The sequence below is a fragment of the Urocampus carinirostris genome, chromosome 11 (assembly GCF_059441175.1).
Source record: "Urocampus carinirostris isolate Australia breed hairy pipefish chromosome 11, RoL_Ucar_1.0, whole genome shotgun sequence".
NCBI classification, from domain to species: Eukaryota; Metazoa; Chordata; class Actinopteri; order Syngnathiformes; family Syngnathidae; genus Urocampus; species Urocampus carinirostris.
Genome location: NC_142359.1, coordinates 36,217,980 through 36,234,492, shown reverse-complemented (window position 1 = coordinate 36,234,492; position 16,513 = coordinate 36,217,980). Strand labels below are relative to the sequence as shown.

General features: G+C 40.1%; 1 protein-coding gene and 1 pseudogene across 1 annotated transcript in view; both read left to right on the top strand.

Annotated features, from left to right (window-relative positions):
- Positions 1 to 16,513, top strand: part of chrm2a (cholinergic receptor, muscarinic 2a) — a 103,976-nt gene that overhangs the window by 76,034 nt on the left and 11,429 nt on the right. The gene's annotated exons all lie outside the window — the stretch shown is intronic.
- On the top strand, positions 10,694 to 10,843 carry LOC148357248 (U2 spliceosomal RNA; annotated as a pseudogene).

Here is a 16,513-nt window from a genome sequence, read left to right as displayed (position 1 = left end):
CTACGGCTTTTCATCCCGTAAAAATGCCTACCGCTTTTTTTTTTTTAAACTATCACTTTTTCAGATTAAAACAACAACAAAAAAATCTTCACTGGAGACCATTATTTTGGTCCACACGGCTGCCTCATTTTTAAGGGCCCGGTCACACAGCCTTTCACGGGCGTATCGAGGCTGAATCACGGCCAGAAATTTCTGCCCGTGAAGCAGACGCTGTTGGACGCTTTGAGATCGCCATACAGACGAGATACAGCCGTGCTTTACACGCGGTCGGAAATTCACACGCGGTTGGCCGCGCGAAAAAGTTTTGCGCTGCTCAAAACTTTAGACCACGTGTAACCGCGGGCGGCACACGTGGTACACACGAGGTAATGACGCGGTACAGACACGGAACGACGTGCTACGGCCGCGGCCAGGGCGTGGTTACACGCGGGTAGGGCGCGAAGTTTTAGCGGGTAATCGTGGGTGGAGCATGGTCATAGCACGTTTGATCTGCGCCTGTATTGCAGTGTTATCACGTGAATTAGCGTGTGTAACGCGTGTGACGGTCAAACGCCTTTCTCCGCGTATATACAGCACGATTTGCCGAGCACACGTCAGTTGTGCTCGAGACGTCAAGGGGTGAACATGGATCCCCGTCACCGTAGTGACCTCGTCCTAATCCATTTTTATTTCTTGACATTTCTTTTCATTTCATAACAAGATAATAAAATAAAAATGAAAAACTATTACAATAATAACATATTGGCTTCTTCGGTGCCATAGCTTGAAATCTTGATCTTCACGGGACTGTGTCTTGAGCGGTCATGATTTCTACAGCCCGGTGTTGTGCCGAGAAATGCATCCCTGCCGAGATTTGCATCCCCTCGCTACTATAACCACTTTTACTTTGTTTTATCTCACTTTTATATCATTTTTAGAGAATGTGATGGCGAAGATATAACCAAAACCACTTCGACTTGCATTTGTTAGGAATGTATACAATTTAAACCATTCTGTCTTTGTATTTGTTGTGAATGTAATCGAACGGTAATGCACATCGTATAAAAATCACTTTTGAGAAGTGTTATGCACTCTACCATAAAGCTTATTACGCTGAAATAAGCTTTATGGTAGAGTGCATAACAGTTTCAATACGAGCGATTTGAATAGAAAAGGGCAAAATAAACATGTTACCTGCTCAACAGTGATTTATATACGGTGTACATTACCGTTCGATTACATTCACAACAAATACAAAGACGGAACGGTTTAAGTTGTATTACATTCCCAACAAATGCAAGACAAAGTGGTTTTGGTTATATGTCCGCTATTACATTCCTGAAAAGTGATATAAATGTGAGATAAAACCAGGTCAAAGTGGTTATAGTGCCCAGGGGATGCATTGCTCGGCACAACACCGGCTCGGCAGCTTTTATACCCATGGTCCACACGCGGAAATGACGCGGAAGTGACGCGATGAGGAAGCGGAACAGTCGCCGGCGTCTGTTTTGCAGGCATATCACCGATGAACAGCAGGTTGGCCAATTTTGCGCATTTTCCATCGCGGGCAACCACGGGAAAAAAAAAATCGCAAAATTTTACCCGCGATACAGACGCAAACGGTTGTGTGACCGGGCCCTAAGCAAGATAGTTTTTGTTGGTGAATAAATTGATCAATCGCAATAGATTTTTGTTTTGATAAAAATTTGCCATTACCGGTTTTAAACAAGCACATGTTCTTGGTTTTATTTTTCAATATTCTGGAGACGGATTGTGTTTTGCCTATAAAAATGGAGTGTGCGATGAAATCCACCGTTTTTTAATGTCAAAAGGTATGTACAATGTGTATTGCTACTGAGCTGCTTCGGGCAAATTTCTCACTTAAATATCAATACAATTATTATAAAACAAATACTATTCTTCTTCTTATTGAATTATAAAGAATTGTTTCCAACTCTGCTGGTAAACAGGGTTTGAAGGGGTTACTTTAAAAATGTAATTCGAAACAGTTTCAAGTTACCTGTTAAGAAATGTAACCAGTAACGTAATCTGGATTCTATAATATTGAAGCAATGAAACTGGATTACTTTGGATAACTTTTGGAATACTCCAATACCAAATATGCTAATAAAAGAAAAAAACAATCTAAATAAAATGACTTAAATATGTTGGACATAACTGACCAAATGTAACATTGAAAAAGAATTGGAGGAAACCAAGTTTAGGTAGTGGAATTAGTACTACAAAAAATGTTCATATTTGGACCATGTAGTATAGTTTATTAAGCAAAAATAAAAAGCTCTCTTTCACATTGAAGACAAAATATTCTTTGTTTTAGTTTACATGAAAAGGACATTGAGAACCCAATATTGTTTTAACCACACCAATTGTTCTAAATTTTCAGCATTTTACAACTTGTTTGAAGTGGGATAGCCAAACTTCTTAAAAGTACAATATTTAGATTTACAAGGATAAGTTAATTGTTCTTGCAACATAACAACACAGTGAGCAACTATTACTTGCAAAAAAAACTAAAAGTAGATAATCGATCAAATTTACTAAATGTTCTTAAATGAATCACAAGCCAGCAACTTAAGTGCATAGTGCCCAGTACACACACACACGTTAGCAGCCTCACGGAACTGCAGGCTCACACCAATTCAACAAGATTAGTGCTAAATTGAAAGAAGAATAGAATAAAGACAAAAAGAAAAATTATTTCACCTGCAACATACTCTGGCCAACATGCTCCTGCGTTTGTGTAAACTTAAGCTCTCTAGGCCTCATTCATGTCTCATCTCATCTCATTAGCTGCACCGCTTATCCTCAGTAGGGTCGCGGGGAAGCTGGAGCCCATCCCAGCAATAATCGGGCAGTGCACAGGGGATACCCCGAACTGGTTGCCAGCCAATTGCAGGGCACACAGGGACAGACAACTCGCTCGCTCATTTACACCTAGGGACAATTTGGACCGGCCGATCCACCTGAAATGCATGTCTTTGGAATGTGGGAGGAAACCGGAGTGCCCGGAGAAAACCCACGCAAGCACGGGGAGAACATACAAACTCCGCACAGGAAGTCCGGTAGCTGGATTTGAACCCACACAGGAGGTTCCCAAGACCTTAGAACTATGTCTGCACACGCGCTAACTACTGCGTCGCCGTGCTGCCCCTCATTCATGTCAGTGATTGAAATTATGACACATTTTTTTTATTGGTGTATTATGTATATGAAATATAGTTTTCATCAAAATTATAATCCTTTAAAGTAATCTTTATTTCAACTAAGTGTACCTGTCATTTGATTACACCTTTTTCTGTAACTGTAATGGAATTATATACAAAAAAAAAATATTGTGATAACACAGTTACATGTATTCATTTACTCACCAACCCTGACTACATTTAAGGAGAAATAAAATACAGACAAAAAGAAAGTTCTTTTACATACAACACAGCGTATTAGTTGAGCAAAAGATCACTACATTGTGCAGACACGTCATGTGTAAGCGTCAGCTTTTTGTCACTCAAGTGTCAGTGGTTGAAATTATGAGATAGGCACAATTCGTCTATCAGCGCATTCTGTGTATTTAGTTTTAAGTGCAATTGTTATCCTGCAAAGTAATCCTTATTTCAACTAAATGTACTTGTAGTTTGATTACGTCTTTTTTTCCCTAATTGTAACGGGATACAATTACATGTTTTTGAATCCTAACAACGTAACGCCATTACATGTATTCCGTTCGTCCACAAACATGCAGGTTATTAAATAAACAACTTATTTGTTTCAATGTGTTCAAATAAGCTTGATTAGCACTGTCAATCAGCTAAGTTAAAGAAAACACTGAAAACGGTAAAAAAGGCGAAATTACCTACGTTTGCTTATATGTGGTGCTTTTTCCATGCTAGCGGTAAACTGTCATCCTTTTTTTCTTGCCATAAGCTAACGCTGCTAAAAGCGAAACAACCACCAAAAAAAACAGTGTCGGTTACGCAAGAGGCGCGAAAAATGCACACTCCCACGTTTGCAGCCTGAAAGCAAATCAATAGACTCACCTGAAAAAGAGCCCACCTAACACTACAAAGTCCCCCACCCCCTCACTAATGATGCTAATGCTCTCGGGAATCATTTATAGCGCCGATAAGGGCGGCGACCTCATATGTAACGTTCTAATCTGAAAGGCCGCATTGTGCGAACGCAGCCATGTTGCTGCTCAAATGTCAGCCGTTTATAAGAGGTTTATGATCTTCATAAACCCTTTCAGAAGTGCTTGGCTGGAACTGAAGGACTGCTGCATGGAGTGGATAGCAAATGTCTTTCTCGTGGTGATTCACAAAAATTAGGCCGAGATCAAGGTTTGTACGGGTTCTTGAAATCATTGAAAGTGCTTTGTTATAATGTTGTGTTTTCAAAGATTGAATAGTGCTTAAAATTTCGGTGAATTGGTTTTAAATGCTTGAAATTGTTGCAATGTTATTTAAGAAGTCTTCTTAGAAATGATGCTGACTATTCAAAATGAATATTATGCAGCTTTCGGATGAAATGGGCCACAAAGTCAGAAAGAACAAAGACCGATATTTGGAGAAACTGAGTATAGCATTAGCAGGGCTTTTAACCGACCCATACACTCTTCCCCCTCAAATATTCAGAGATCTAACCAAATCATCCAGGCTGCCTGACTTCAGTCCACATGATCTGTACCACTGTAATGTAAATGGAGTATCCCCATACACCAGTTTTTACCGGTACGCTTTGCTGTGCTGACAGAGAGGCACCTCAACTGCGTATGCTAATTTGTTTTATCCAGGGTGTCATCAAATCAGAAAACGACTGTAACCGAAAGCTACTCAAATTGTTTATCATTTATGGTCATTTTTAATAGGCCAATAATGTGTTTATTGACAACCGATGTCAGACACTCTCAGTTACAGTAGTATTAGTTAATTTTTTGGTAGCTACATTGACTCTGACGTGACTCGTACCTACCTAACATAAAGTTGCTTGGAAATATATGAAACATACATTGTAAAAATGCTTGGTGCAAATCCTGGAATACTTTGAAGGCTGACAGTCCTTCTGATTGATTGCTGATATCTATAGCCGTCTTCTGTTTACTTCAAAAGGGATATGATAAAGTGCCAAATTGGGCTTAGAACCTTGTGGACAGCCAACAGACACAGCCAACCGCACAGCAAGAAATCACCACGGTAAAAAGTTCTTCTGTCATGGTTATTGATTTTTGATTTTTCTCCAAAACAAATATTTTTCACGATTTACTCAAGATCTAAAAATAATATGTATTGATAAATGCTCATGCAATATTAAAAATCGCACAATAAATTGCAGATATATTTGTGGCTCTGCAACACTTTGCATTCCTTTCCCTTATTTCCCAATAGGGTGATACAGTAAAAGATTAGAATTTAAACAAATCAAGACTAAATAAAAATGATCAATCAAAAGCCATATTTAAAAAGTGGGTGTTGAGTGTCTGCTTGTGAAATAAGAGCCAAATTTCCAATATAACCCCTCTTTCTTCTCTAAAAATAGAACTACATCATGTGTGTTTGCGTTTCCATGACAACACAATGACTGACCCACAAAAGATGGCGTCCCGTTTGCTGTGACTTTAAAATCAATCGTGGCATCATTTCACTCCCATTTTCTGGCCTGGAATCCTTGTTGTGTGTTTGTGTGCGTGTTTGTGTCCGTGTGTGCACACATGCGCATGCACGACACTTCATTTAGCTGCGCTCCACAGGGGGAATGGAAAATCATCCAAGGGAGAGCTCAAGCAAAATAACAACTAAACAAACAAAGACCCTTACAATATAGATGGTTTTCATCTTCTTCTTGTCTTACACATGCTAGTATTTTAATGTATTTTTGGAACCACAAACAATCACTGCTCACGGTTCAAAGATCCTTTCAACAACTGGGTCGTAGGGGCACCTATTCCTGCGGTGTGTCTTGGGCAAGTACAGCCTGGCGGTGATCATCCCTCTCCAGGCTGTTTTTTGGGGTAGTGGTTTTCTCCCCCCAGATGAAACAGATAGCACTGGTTTCCATGGTTATCAGTAGCAGGGGAATCCTCCTGATCGGACTCAAGTGTAGCACCTTCATCTGCTGATCATATTCTTTTTTGGTTAAAGCGCCATTCCACTCTTCAGAGATGAGCCCGGATCTTGGATCTTATTGGCAACAGTGTGCGAGTGACAATAAAAACACGAGATCCTGAACGACTGGGGAAAAACTCTTGTACAAGACAGAAATAAATAAATATTTTTTATGAACTCACGTGAAAAATAAAAATAAAAAATATTTAAAAATCAAAGATAACAAAATAAGAATAGGAAAATAGCCATTGTTTAAAATGAAAAGGATATTATTATACTATTGTCCACTTAGGTCAAAACCCACTCAAGTTTGGATAAAAACCATGGACTAAACCCACACTTGGGTGGATTTGACACAGCGCTCTGTGTTGTTTTGCAGAAAAGAAACACAAAAATGTGTATTGTTTTCAGTTTTGTTGGAGAAGAATATTTCGCAAAAACTCGATTTTGGTTTAAAATGACAACCCCTAAAATGCTATAATAAACAGTCTTGTTCATCTTGTCTAGAACAAGTGTTTTTAGAATGTACAATACAAATTCAAACACAGGGATTTCATTGACAACCCCAAGAAATGCTTTTAAAACAGCTTTTTTTTGGAGTCTGAACACCCTTGAGTGGCCAAATTGGGTACTGCAGCTCCGGACCACCAACCACTTCAAGCAGTGACAACAGTGAGCGCATAATAAAGGTACTGTAGTTGAGTCCGATGAGCAGGCTTCTCCTGTTATTGGTACCCATGGAAACCATTTTTTTCATGTTGGGAGCAAACCCTTACCCAATAAAAGGAGAGGGATGGCCTCTGCCAGGATGTACTTGTCCAAGGCACATCACATGAAGCGGTGCCACAACAACCATAGGGCTTAAAGGAACAGTGAACATGTGAAATGCACAAAAGGATTAATATTCGCCACTGGTATTGTGACTAAAGATGGAGTGATAATGAGATAAAACTATGCTTGTTCATATGTCATCTATATTAATGTTAGTCCAATGGTAAGAATTTGGCCATCTCACTACTGTGACTCGGGTTTGAATCCCGTTACAAACCCAAAATACACAACCAAAATTTGAGATCTCTATGTAAAAAAAAAAGGTGCGCGTCAAAATTGTCTATGGTTCTGCGCACAGTAGTTCAGGGACCTCTTCAATTTGACAGTGACATTTTATTTACCTTTACAGAAAGTGGGCTAGATCATGTAAGTCTTTATTTACAGCCCGTGTTTCAGGAAAAAAAAGGCTTTTAATTTCGCAGGTAGTGTGTGAGAATAAAGAATTGTTGGCTGCCGTACTTCCCTACTTAAATGAGCCATGAGGGAGTGTGCTTCGGTAGTAAATGAACAAAAGGCTTTTCCCATCAGTAGTGAATGGATCACTTACTCCGTGTTTGTGTGTATGTGCTATCTGCTTTGCCGCCACATTACTTGACGTTACATTTATGTGTCTCTACTCGTAGCCAAATAAACTCCCTCAGTGTATTTCAGCGGCTCTTTTTCCTTGTTTACCGAGCACACTTACAATCACGATAAGAAGCCTGCAAACAGTCACCCTCACAGCTCGCCACCTCCAAAGCACTGCTTGCCATCACTTCAATCACGCCTAGTCTTTTCCTGTCAAATTACAACAGTGTTTTTTTTCACTCCATACAAGGCAAGGTTTTTTTTTTGTCGACCCAACGGTGAATTTTTCGTCTGGAGAGCTAACGGTGCGCGACGTCAAGGCCGGGCCGCAGGTGGATTACGGCGTGATCAAAGTTTAGCTTAGCTCGCCGCTTGACATTGCTGCAGGTTGACCCGATCCGGGGAAGAAAAATACATTGCCAGCTAGCGCTGCATCTGCTGCCACTTGAATCGAGCTCAATCGTGATTGCATCCCCACTTCTGTATTAAGAAACAAGGGGGATACAAAAATGAAGCAACAGTTTGATATAATTCAGTATATGCAAAAAGAAGTACAGAAACCTCTCGCTACTTTACGTTTCAGTTATCGCTGATGAACTGCTCCATGTTTTTTTAAATTAAATTCATTTGTCTTTATTGTCATTGGTAACAACGTATCATGCATTGTGTTCTGAGCAGATAGCAGCTACAATGGGGACAGGTTAGGGAGGGCTTTCTGTGTCCTCGACTGTGATAGGCTGGTTTATTACTGTCAGTCAAAGAGCAGGGCGGGCGCACAAGTGGCCACCAAAACTGTTAAGCAAGGTGCCAGATAGCTTTTAGCAGCATTGATAATACTTTTATCAATTTAATAGCACTTTGAGGAGTGTCAAAAGAGCGCAAAGACATGGTGATCACCAGCGGCTGCTCCATGGATTATTACTGAGTTCGTTGAGCGACTGAGGCGGCGTCGAGAGAGAAGCTAACAACGAGGCTGCAGGTCCGGCCTACTGCCACGGCTATGCTAAGAAATTTCTTAAGTCAACCCTCCCGAGCTTGTATATCGCCAACGCCAGAGCCATTATTCATGAAACCGATGACCTTCAGCTATAGTTCGACACCCGATACTAGCATGTAGCTATCCAGCTGCTCTCTAATTTGCTTTTTTGCGCTGAAACCAGAAGCCCTCCAATTTTGTTGTATTTTGTATAACGACAATAAAGACCGTTTACTCAACTGCAATTCTGTGATATGTTTTTATTTGTAGATCTATAGTAAAGCCAGAAAAGAAATATAACATTTTACACCATTTATTGAACTTTTAAGCAGTGCTTCAATGGCAGACACTTGTACAATATCTTCGTATTTCACAATCATTTCCTTTTTGGATGCACTTTCATTTCTCTTATCACTAACTTGCCTAGGACCTATTGCTTTAGGCAGAAAAAGGAAATAAAACGTACAAAATCACAATCAAATGAGATATAAAACCCAATTGGAACGGCACTGAATAGGAAAAAAAAATTGCATCCCGACCCACCAGTTGAAAAACACAGTTCTAAGAGGTACTGTCAACTGATTGAATAAAATAGCATGGCTTCAAGTGATTCATAATAGATTGGCCGCATCACTGTTTAAGTCATATGGTTCAAAACCTAAGAAAACAGCAGCAATTTGTAGTCTGTTTTATGGACTCCCAATAAACCATGAAAAGGAAAATACGCACTAAGCTCTGTTGACAAGTTTTGAAGTGGGTGGAAAAGAATTAGCAGAGAGCCTGGGGCATGTTTCCCATAAAGGATCTAAGTTTTATAATTTATTACTAATACTATCTCGGCGGGGAATTAGGTCAAACGTTGCACTTTATGAATTTTGGCTGGATGAGGGCAAAATTCGCCAATTAGCAAAATCAAAAACGACAGTAAGCTTCCTTGAGCTATAACGCAATTAGCCGTAGGCATTTTGTACGCCACCACGATGGGGGGCAAAATGCTAATTAGTTACCCGGACACGGTAGAGAATCGTCGGTCCGGTAGTATTCCTATCTCGAAGAATAAAGCTGTCAACTAGGAAGACGAGGAAAGTGACGCGGAGGACGAATGAGTCGGTTGTAATTACACAGCTGCTGTTTTTTCACAGTAATATTTCAAAAGGCGCCTTTGTTTGAGTTTTTATTTTTAGGAATCTGCTTTCTTGAGCAGAGAAGTTTGTTCTTCCAGTATAACAAGCGTCGCCTCGATCAAAAGGATAATATTGCGTCTGTTGCGTTTGGTGATCAAAAATGTCACATAGAAATCTGATACTGGCACTTGTCAGTAGGCGTGGGTGATACTGGGATTTTGGTATTGATCCGATCCAGGTATATACATGGTAGTATTGATAAATACGGATCCGATACCTAGGTAATGAGCAATTGAACTCACACCCCGTTGAGTTAGTTTATAATTACGAAAAACACAGCACAAAGGTTTTAGGCAGAAAAAAATGTTTCATTTCATATTAAAGGTGGGGTACGGCATTTGAAAACTTAAGGTTGCGATCATGACTTTAAAGCCAGGAGATGGCGACAGAGTAACACATGATTTGAGTAAGTACATGGCATGTCTTTGACGCACTCGAATAAACCCTTCTTATTTCATCTTTTTAGGGGTTTGTTCTGCCCCAAACAGGCCTGATCAAAGCAAGATAAATGCAGAAAGATGCAGTGGAAAATAAAGTATAAGGGTTCTTTAAACTCAGTTGGGCATTGATAACACATACTTAATAAAAAAAATATTTAACTGTCAAATTTTTAAGGACACCTCAAACTACTCACCCCACCTTTAAATAACTACATTGCAAACTTTAACGGCAATAAATATAAATAAAAATATTTCTATTTCAACTGTTTCGGGAACAAAAGCAAAAATAATCAACCCAAAAATATTGAATGTAAAAAAAAAATTCTGTAGAACAATACATCCATCCATCCATCCATTATCTGCACCGATTATCTTTAGTGGGGTAGCGGGGGGTGCTGGAGCCCATCCCAGCTATCATATTTTTAAAGAGTCATTTGGTGACTAATGCAAAAAGGTGCCTGTCAGTCAAACACGCAGCTATAAACTTAAAGATTGGCCAAGGGTGCTAGGTGAGAGAGAGAAGAGCTTTGCCATATACATTGAGAAGCAGTGCTTTCGTAATGTGTCGGCGCGTGTCGGGCTTATGAGAATCTAGATGTGTCGGCTTGTGACGGTCAGGACCTTCATCGTGGCTGTGCGTAATTGAATATATTGCTGATTTTTGCTATCCGGAGATGGAATAAGAGCTTGCTCTGTCCACTCCACGCATCGGCCCGGTATTGCAGTACCTCCGGGAAGGGTGCATTCGCAATGATCGCAGCAAGGCTTTAGGGCTAGGACCTTAGCTCGGCCTTTTGGCTGAGAGTAAGTGTCCCGGCTCCTTGGCTTTGTAGCGTATTATGAACTGACCGATAACGGATAATGGATAATTAATAAAGAAAATAGAACAATAACCCTTAAAAAAATCCCCCCCCCTTTGAGAAAATTGGTGGAGGATCGAAGTAACAATCACAGGACAATAGTATAGAAGTACTTTCTGAGTTCAGATATCGATTGGATCGATCCTCCCACCCTTACTTTTCCGACCTTGAGAGATAATTACCCATCTGACGGAATATTGTCAGACTTATCAAAAAATAACAATGTAAGTGATGTATTTTATTTAAGCAATGTGAATTAGTGATCTTAAAAATATTGCTCTCTAACAGGTGTTTAACAAAACAAAGCATCATTGACCATGTGGCAGATAACAAATGCAAACATGCCGAACCAAACATCTAATCCGTTTCTATGCTGTTTCAAATTTGTCACGTCCGAGATTTCTGTTGCGATACAGTAACATCTGGTCGCTAACGTTTATGTTAACAGTAACGGGAGGGACACTTGGGTACAAGTCTTTCCATTGGTACACTGTAACAACCATCTTTTTGTCCATGCCATTTTCAACAACACTTTGCCACCAAGTTACTTGGTTACAATGAGCTTGGGTGCGAGGACCGTTTGGCAGACACACTTGGGATGTCACACTGAGACCAGCGAGAGGAAATGAAAGCGATCGCAATCTTCAGCTGCTGAGATATAATTACAGATCTGCATTTATTTTCTTGCCCCATCCACTCATGTCTCAAGGGTACCTGGACACTGGGGTGGGGACAGGGTTTTGAACAGATTCCTGCTGAGATACAACATAAATATTTAGACAGACTGCCTCCCCTCCCATTAACAGCCTCCTTTGTGTTGTTTTGCATGCCCAAGGGCTTTGTATTCCCTTCAGAATGTTCTGCTGTATATATCTGCTGGGTAGAGGACCACCCTCGGGGAGAAAGGCTTTTTCTTCTTTTTTTGGCCCCTCTCCACTTTAAGGTGCACTGTCTGGATAATGTCTCATTGAGTACGCAGCGAGCCAAGAAGAGACACCAAGGTCAAAGAATTCCGTCTTGAGTTGTGCTTCTTGAAGAGTTTGTCAGAGGACACATAACTTATTGTGAGGAGCTAATTCCTAACTGACACGTACAGGCTCCAATCTTATAAATTATTTCCGAAAAGTTCCATGGACCAGTTGAAGGCTCCTCATTTGGTCACTCTGATAACCCACTTCCAATTGTGATCCCCCAAATAATAATATCAGACAGGTGCAACCTTGTAGGTGTGGAATAGCAGAATTTGAAGGAAGTCTGTCTCTTGAAGTGGAGTGAGTTTTAGAGCGAAGAAGAAAAAAGAAGGGTTTTAGCAGAAGAAAACAGGTATCAAACAAGAAAGAAATTCGAAAAAATATAAAAGTTCAAATTTTCAGTAAAAACACAGATTGGCTTCAAACACTCCAATGGTCAACCTTCCAGCACCAGTTGCTTGTCTCCAGCTGGTTTTGAAGGCTGCTGTCCTGATTTAAGGCGGATGCACTTGGGCTGATTGTGATCCTCCCCAAACTATGCTGGTCAAAGTAGAAGGCTGGCCCAGGAGTGATGTGGAGATACTTGTGAGATTGGGATGTGTTTAGCCCACCTAACATGGATTAATTCCAGACCTGCCCTCACCCGTAAAAAGATAATGTCGTAACGTGTTTATGTTGTTGAAATAAACCTCCAAAAATGAACTCGCACTCTGGCACTAAATTCCCCTGATTAGTTGTGATTGCTTCAGCAAGGCACAACTACATTGCCAAGTGCTGTAAGCACAGGACTCTCTAATGTATTTTGAGAGTCTCCCATCCGGAATACATGGGCCCATTCAATATAATGGGCAGCCATGGTAAACAAGGCTTTTCCCTAGGGTAGTCATAGGAACCAGGGACTGTCCAGGGTGGCTTGAGGGGGCCCGACCCACATTACCTTTAACCATAGGTAAATGGTGAATTCCAAAGAGTGTATGCTAGTGAGAGGATGCTAACAGCTATGTGCGCCGCTAGCAAGTGCGCCGCTAGCAAGTGTTGGGCAGGCTATGCCAGCCTAAAGTATTAGCGATGAGAGATTGATGCTATGCTTACTCATGCTAGCTATAAAAACTGTTGGTAACAAGTTGGGCTGGCTGTGCCAGCCCAAGTATTAGCGCAAGCTAGCTGTAAACACTGTCCGCAATGGGTTGGGCTGGTATAGCCAGCCCAAAGTATTAGCGATGAGAGATTGATGCTATGCTTACTCATGCTAGCTATAAAAACTGATGGTAACAAGTTGGGCTGGCTGTGCCAGCCCAAGTATTAGCGCAAGCTAGCTGTAAACACTGTCCGCAATGGGTTGGGCTGGCATAGCCAGCCCAAGTATTAGCACAAGCTAGCTGTAAACACTGTAGGCAATGCTAACTTCTTCATGCCCAAAAATTTTCGGAATGGCTGCATTGAAACAACTTCATATTTACAAATTATGCTAATGGACAATAATGAGTTATGCTAATGGGTACATACTAAAAAGTGATGCTAACGGCTAAATGCTAACTTCTCTATGCTAAAAAATTTTGGTAATGGAAATATTTTAACGACTTCATATTTACAATTTATGGTAATGGGTACATGTTGATGAGTTATGCTAACGGATACATGCTAAAAAGTGATGCTATCGGCTAAATGCTAACGCCTTCATGTTAAAAATTTTTGGTAATGGCTATATTTTAACGACTTGATATTTACAAATTATGCTAATGGATTCATGTTGATGAGCTATGCTAATGGGTACATGCTAAAAAGTGATGCTAACAACTAAATGCTAACTTTTTCATGCTAAAAAAATTTGGTAATGGCAATGTTGTTACGACTTCATATTTACAAATTATGCTAATAGCCTCATGTTGATGAGTTATGCTAATGAGACATACTCAAAAGTGATGCTAACGGCTAAATGCTAACTTCTTAATGCTAAAATATTTCTGAAATGGAAATATTTTAACGACTTCAGATTTACAAATTATGCTAATGGCCTCATGTTAATGCTAAAAAGTGATGCTAACGGCTAAATGCTAACTTCCTCATGCTAAATTTTGGTAATGGAAATATTTTAATTACTTTATAGTTACAAATTATGCTAATGGACTCATGTTGATGAGTTTTGCTAAGGGATACATATTAAAATGTGATGCTAACGGCCAAATGCTAACTGCTTCATGCTAAAAAATTTTGGTGATGGCTTTATTTTAACAACTTCATATTTACAAACTATGCTAATGGATACATGTTGATGAGTTATACTAATGGCTACAGACTTAAAAGTGATGCTAAATGTTAAATGCTAACTGCTTCATGCTAAAAATGTATGCTAATGGCTACATGCTAACAAATCAGCAAAATTAATGGGCTCAATGGATTCCGTATCGGCCAACTCAAATCTAACAGCCCATTCTATTTGAACATGTGTATTTTAAAAGTTTCTAAAGTGTAATAACAGTGTTATTACTATGTTATTACCATAAATGTGAGTTTTAGACCTCCACAAGGCATATCATTGTTGCTAACGGTTGTGGGCCCATCTCAAATGAACTTGCCAGTACCGGGGTGGGGGGGGGGGGGGGGGGTGGCTGTCGGAGTCCCCCCACAAAACCAACTTAAAAATTACAATACATCTCTCTGAGTTTAAATTTTATGCTAACTCATAATGCTAACAACTCAACACTACCGGTTCTCTATCAACATCTTCCAGATCAATCACAACTCTTACAATTGCCGCGGGAATTGTCTAGTTTCATTTAAATCCTTCTTTTCAACATGTTTAAAAACTCTTTTTTCACGTTCAATTTTAATTAATATTTTTATCAGACTAACGTAACATTGATGAACTAATGTTAAAACGTTTCAGTCAATGTAAAACAGAAAAGTAACCCAATCCTTTGAAATGAGGGGTTTCCATGTCTTTACAAAACCATTTGATGACACAGAGGCCCTAAATTCCCAAAGTAAGAAAAGGACCGTTTCAAATACCTACCAAATATGCAATAGTCCAAATACCTACCAAGACTTAAAATAAAGAAATTTAAAAAAGAAGAGTTTATTCGAGCGCGTCTAATAAAGACACGTACTGTACCTAGAGACTGCAATGTTGATTTCAGCCACAAGATGGAATCACCAAATAAAATAATTTGAACTAACGGACACCACCTTTTACGTGGTCATTTCAGAAGGTCTTGTAAATAATTTGAAATGAGGACAAAGTGTCATGATTACTGATGCGGGGCACCTGAGTCTGCTCCGTTGGCGCCAACAGCCGCGGACGCTGATTGGCTGCTTCCTCTTTTTTAAACCCCCGTCTTCCTGACAACACTCGTCAGATCGTTTGTGAACCTACGCTACACGCCAGGCAAACTTTTTTGACTCTTGACTCTATCCTGCACCGTTTCCTGCCTGATACCAGTTGCTGACGTCTTTTCTGGACCCGTTGATGGTTTTGCTCCTCCGCCCCGGCCATCGACCTGTTTGTTCTCGCTGTCAACGACTACCTTTGCTCGATACGGAAGTGCCACTTCTGCGTTCCTGCTATCTGCCACCCGTGACAGACGATCATCGGATCGTGGATGCAAGTACTGTTCTCCTTCTTAATAAAAACTGAGTTAAACGAACGCAGTTGGGTCCAGTCTCCGTTCCTGGTCTGTGACACAAAGAGGCTGCAGATCATCAAAGCTATTCAGAAATTAGTTTTAAATGTTAACTTTTCATTTGATTATTCGAAATTATTTTTTAAAAAAACATTAAAATGTGAGACGAACAAGCTGTGATCACATGATCAAAGGTAACGACTGAGAAGCACCTCTGTGGGGCCTAGTGAATGCAAAGAACACCCAATTCAAAACAGAAGAAAGACTTAACATGAAGCTCCTGCAGCATTTTAAGAATCCTAAAGACTCATGAAAAAGGTGACCTCTAACAGCTCTTTTGATACAGCAAGTGCTTTGGACCATCTTAGAAGAATCGCAGTGTCACTTCCGACCTCTGTCAATGCCAACAAAACTCTGGCTTCTCTTTGACCCCAAAGGAAAAATGTGCCTTTTGAAAATACAAGGGCGAAAAAAGATGAAGAAGCTGAGCCATCTTGCATATGTAATTTGAAAATGGAATCTTGCAGTAATAACTCACTCAAGAATCCTCCACTGATTTGCCTTTAATTAGCACATTTCCATACATCGAAAGATAATAGCTTCTCCAGAGAAGAGACGCAAGGGATGGGTAATGCCGCTTCACCTGCAGCAATTTTCTTCCACTCCACCTCAATGGAGAGCTTTAGTTTCCTATTAAAGTTGATCAGATATCAACGAGACGAGGCATTTGTTAATAGCGACCCACAGGCTACAAATAACAAAAACTTTTTCCGGGCAGATTGCACTGACCCGAGAGACACCGCCTCTTTTGGTTGTGTAAGTTGGCTCTGGTGTTATTCTTGACAACTATTCAAGGACGCATGCTTCGAAGCAAAAGTTGAGCAATGGCGTTTGAAAAATATGTTGAATTGTCGAGTAAACCAAATAGACAACTTGGGCGTCCCAAAAACCAAGCGTACATCATGTCCA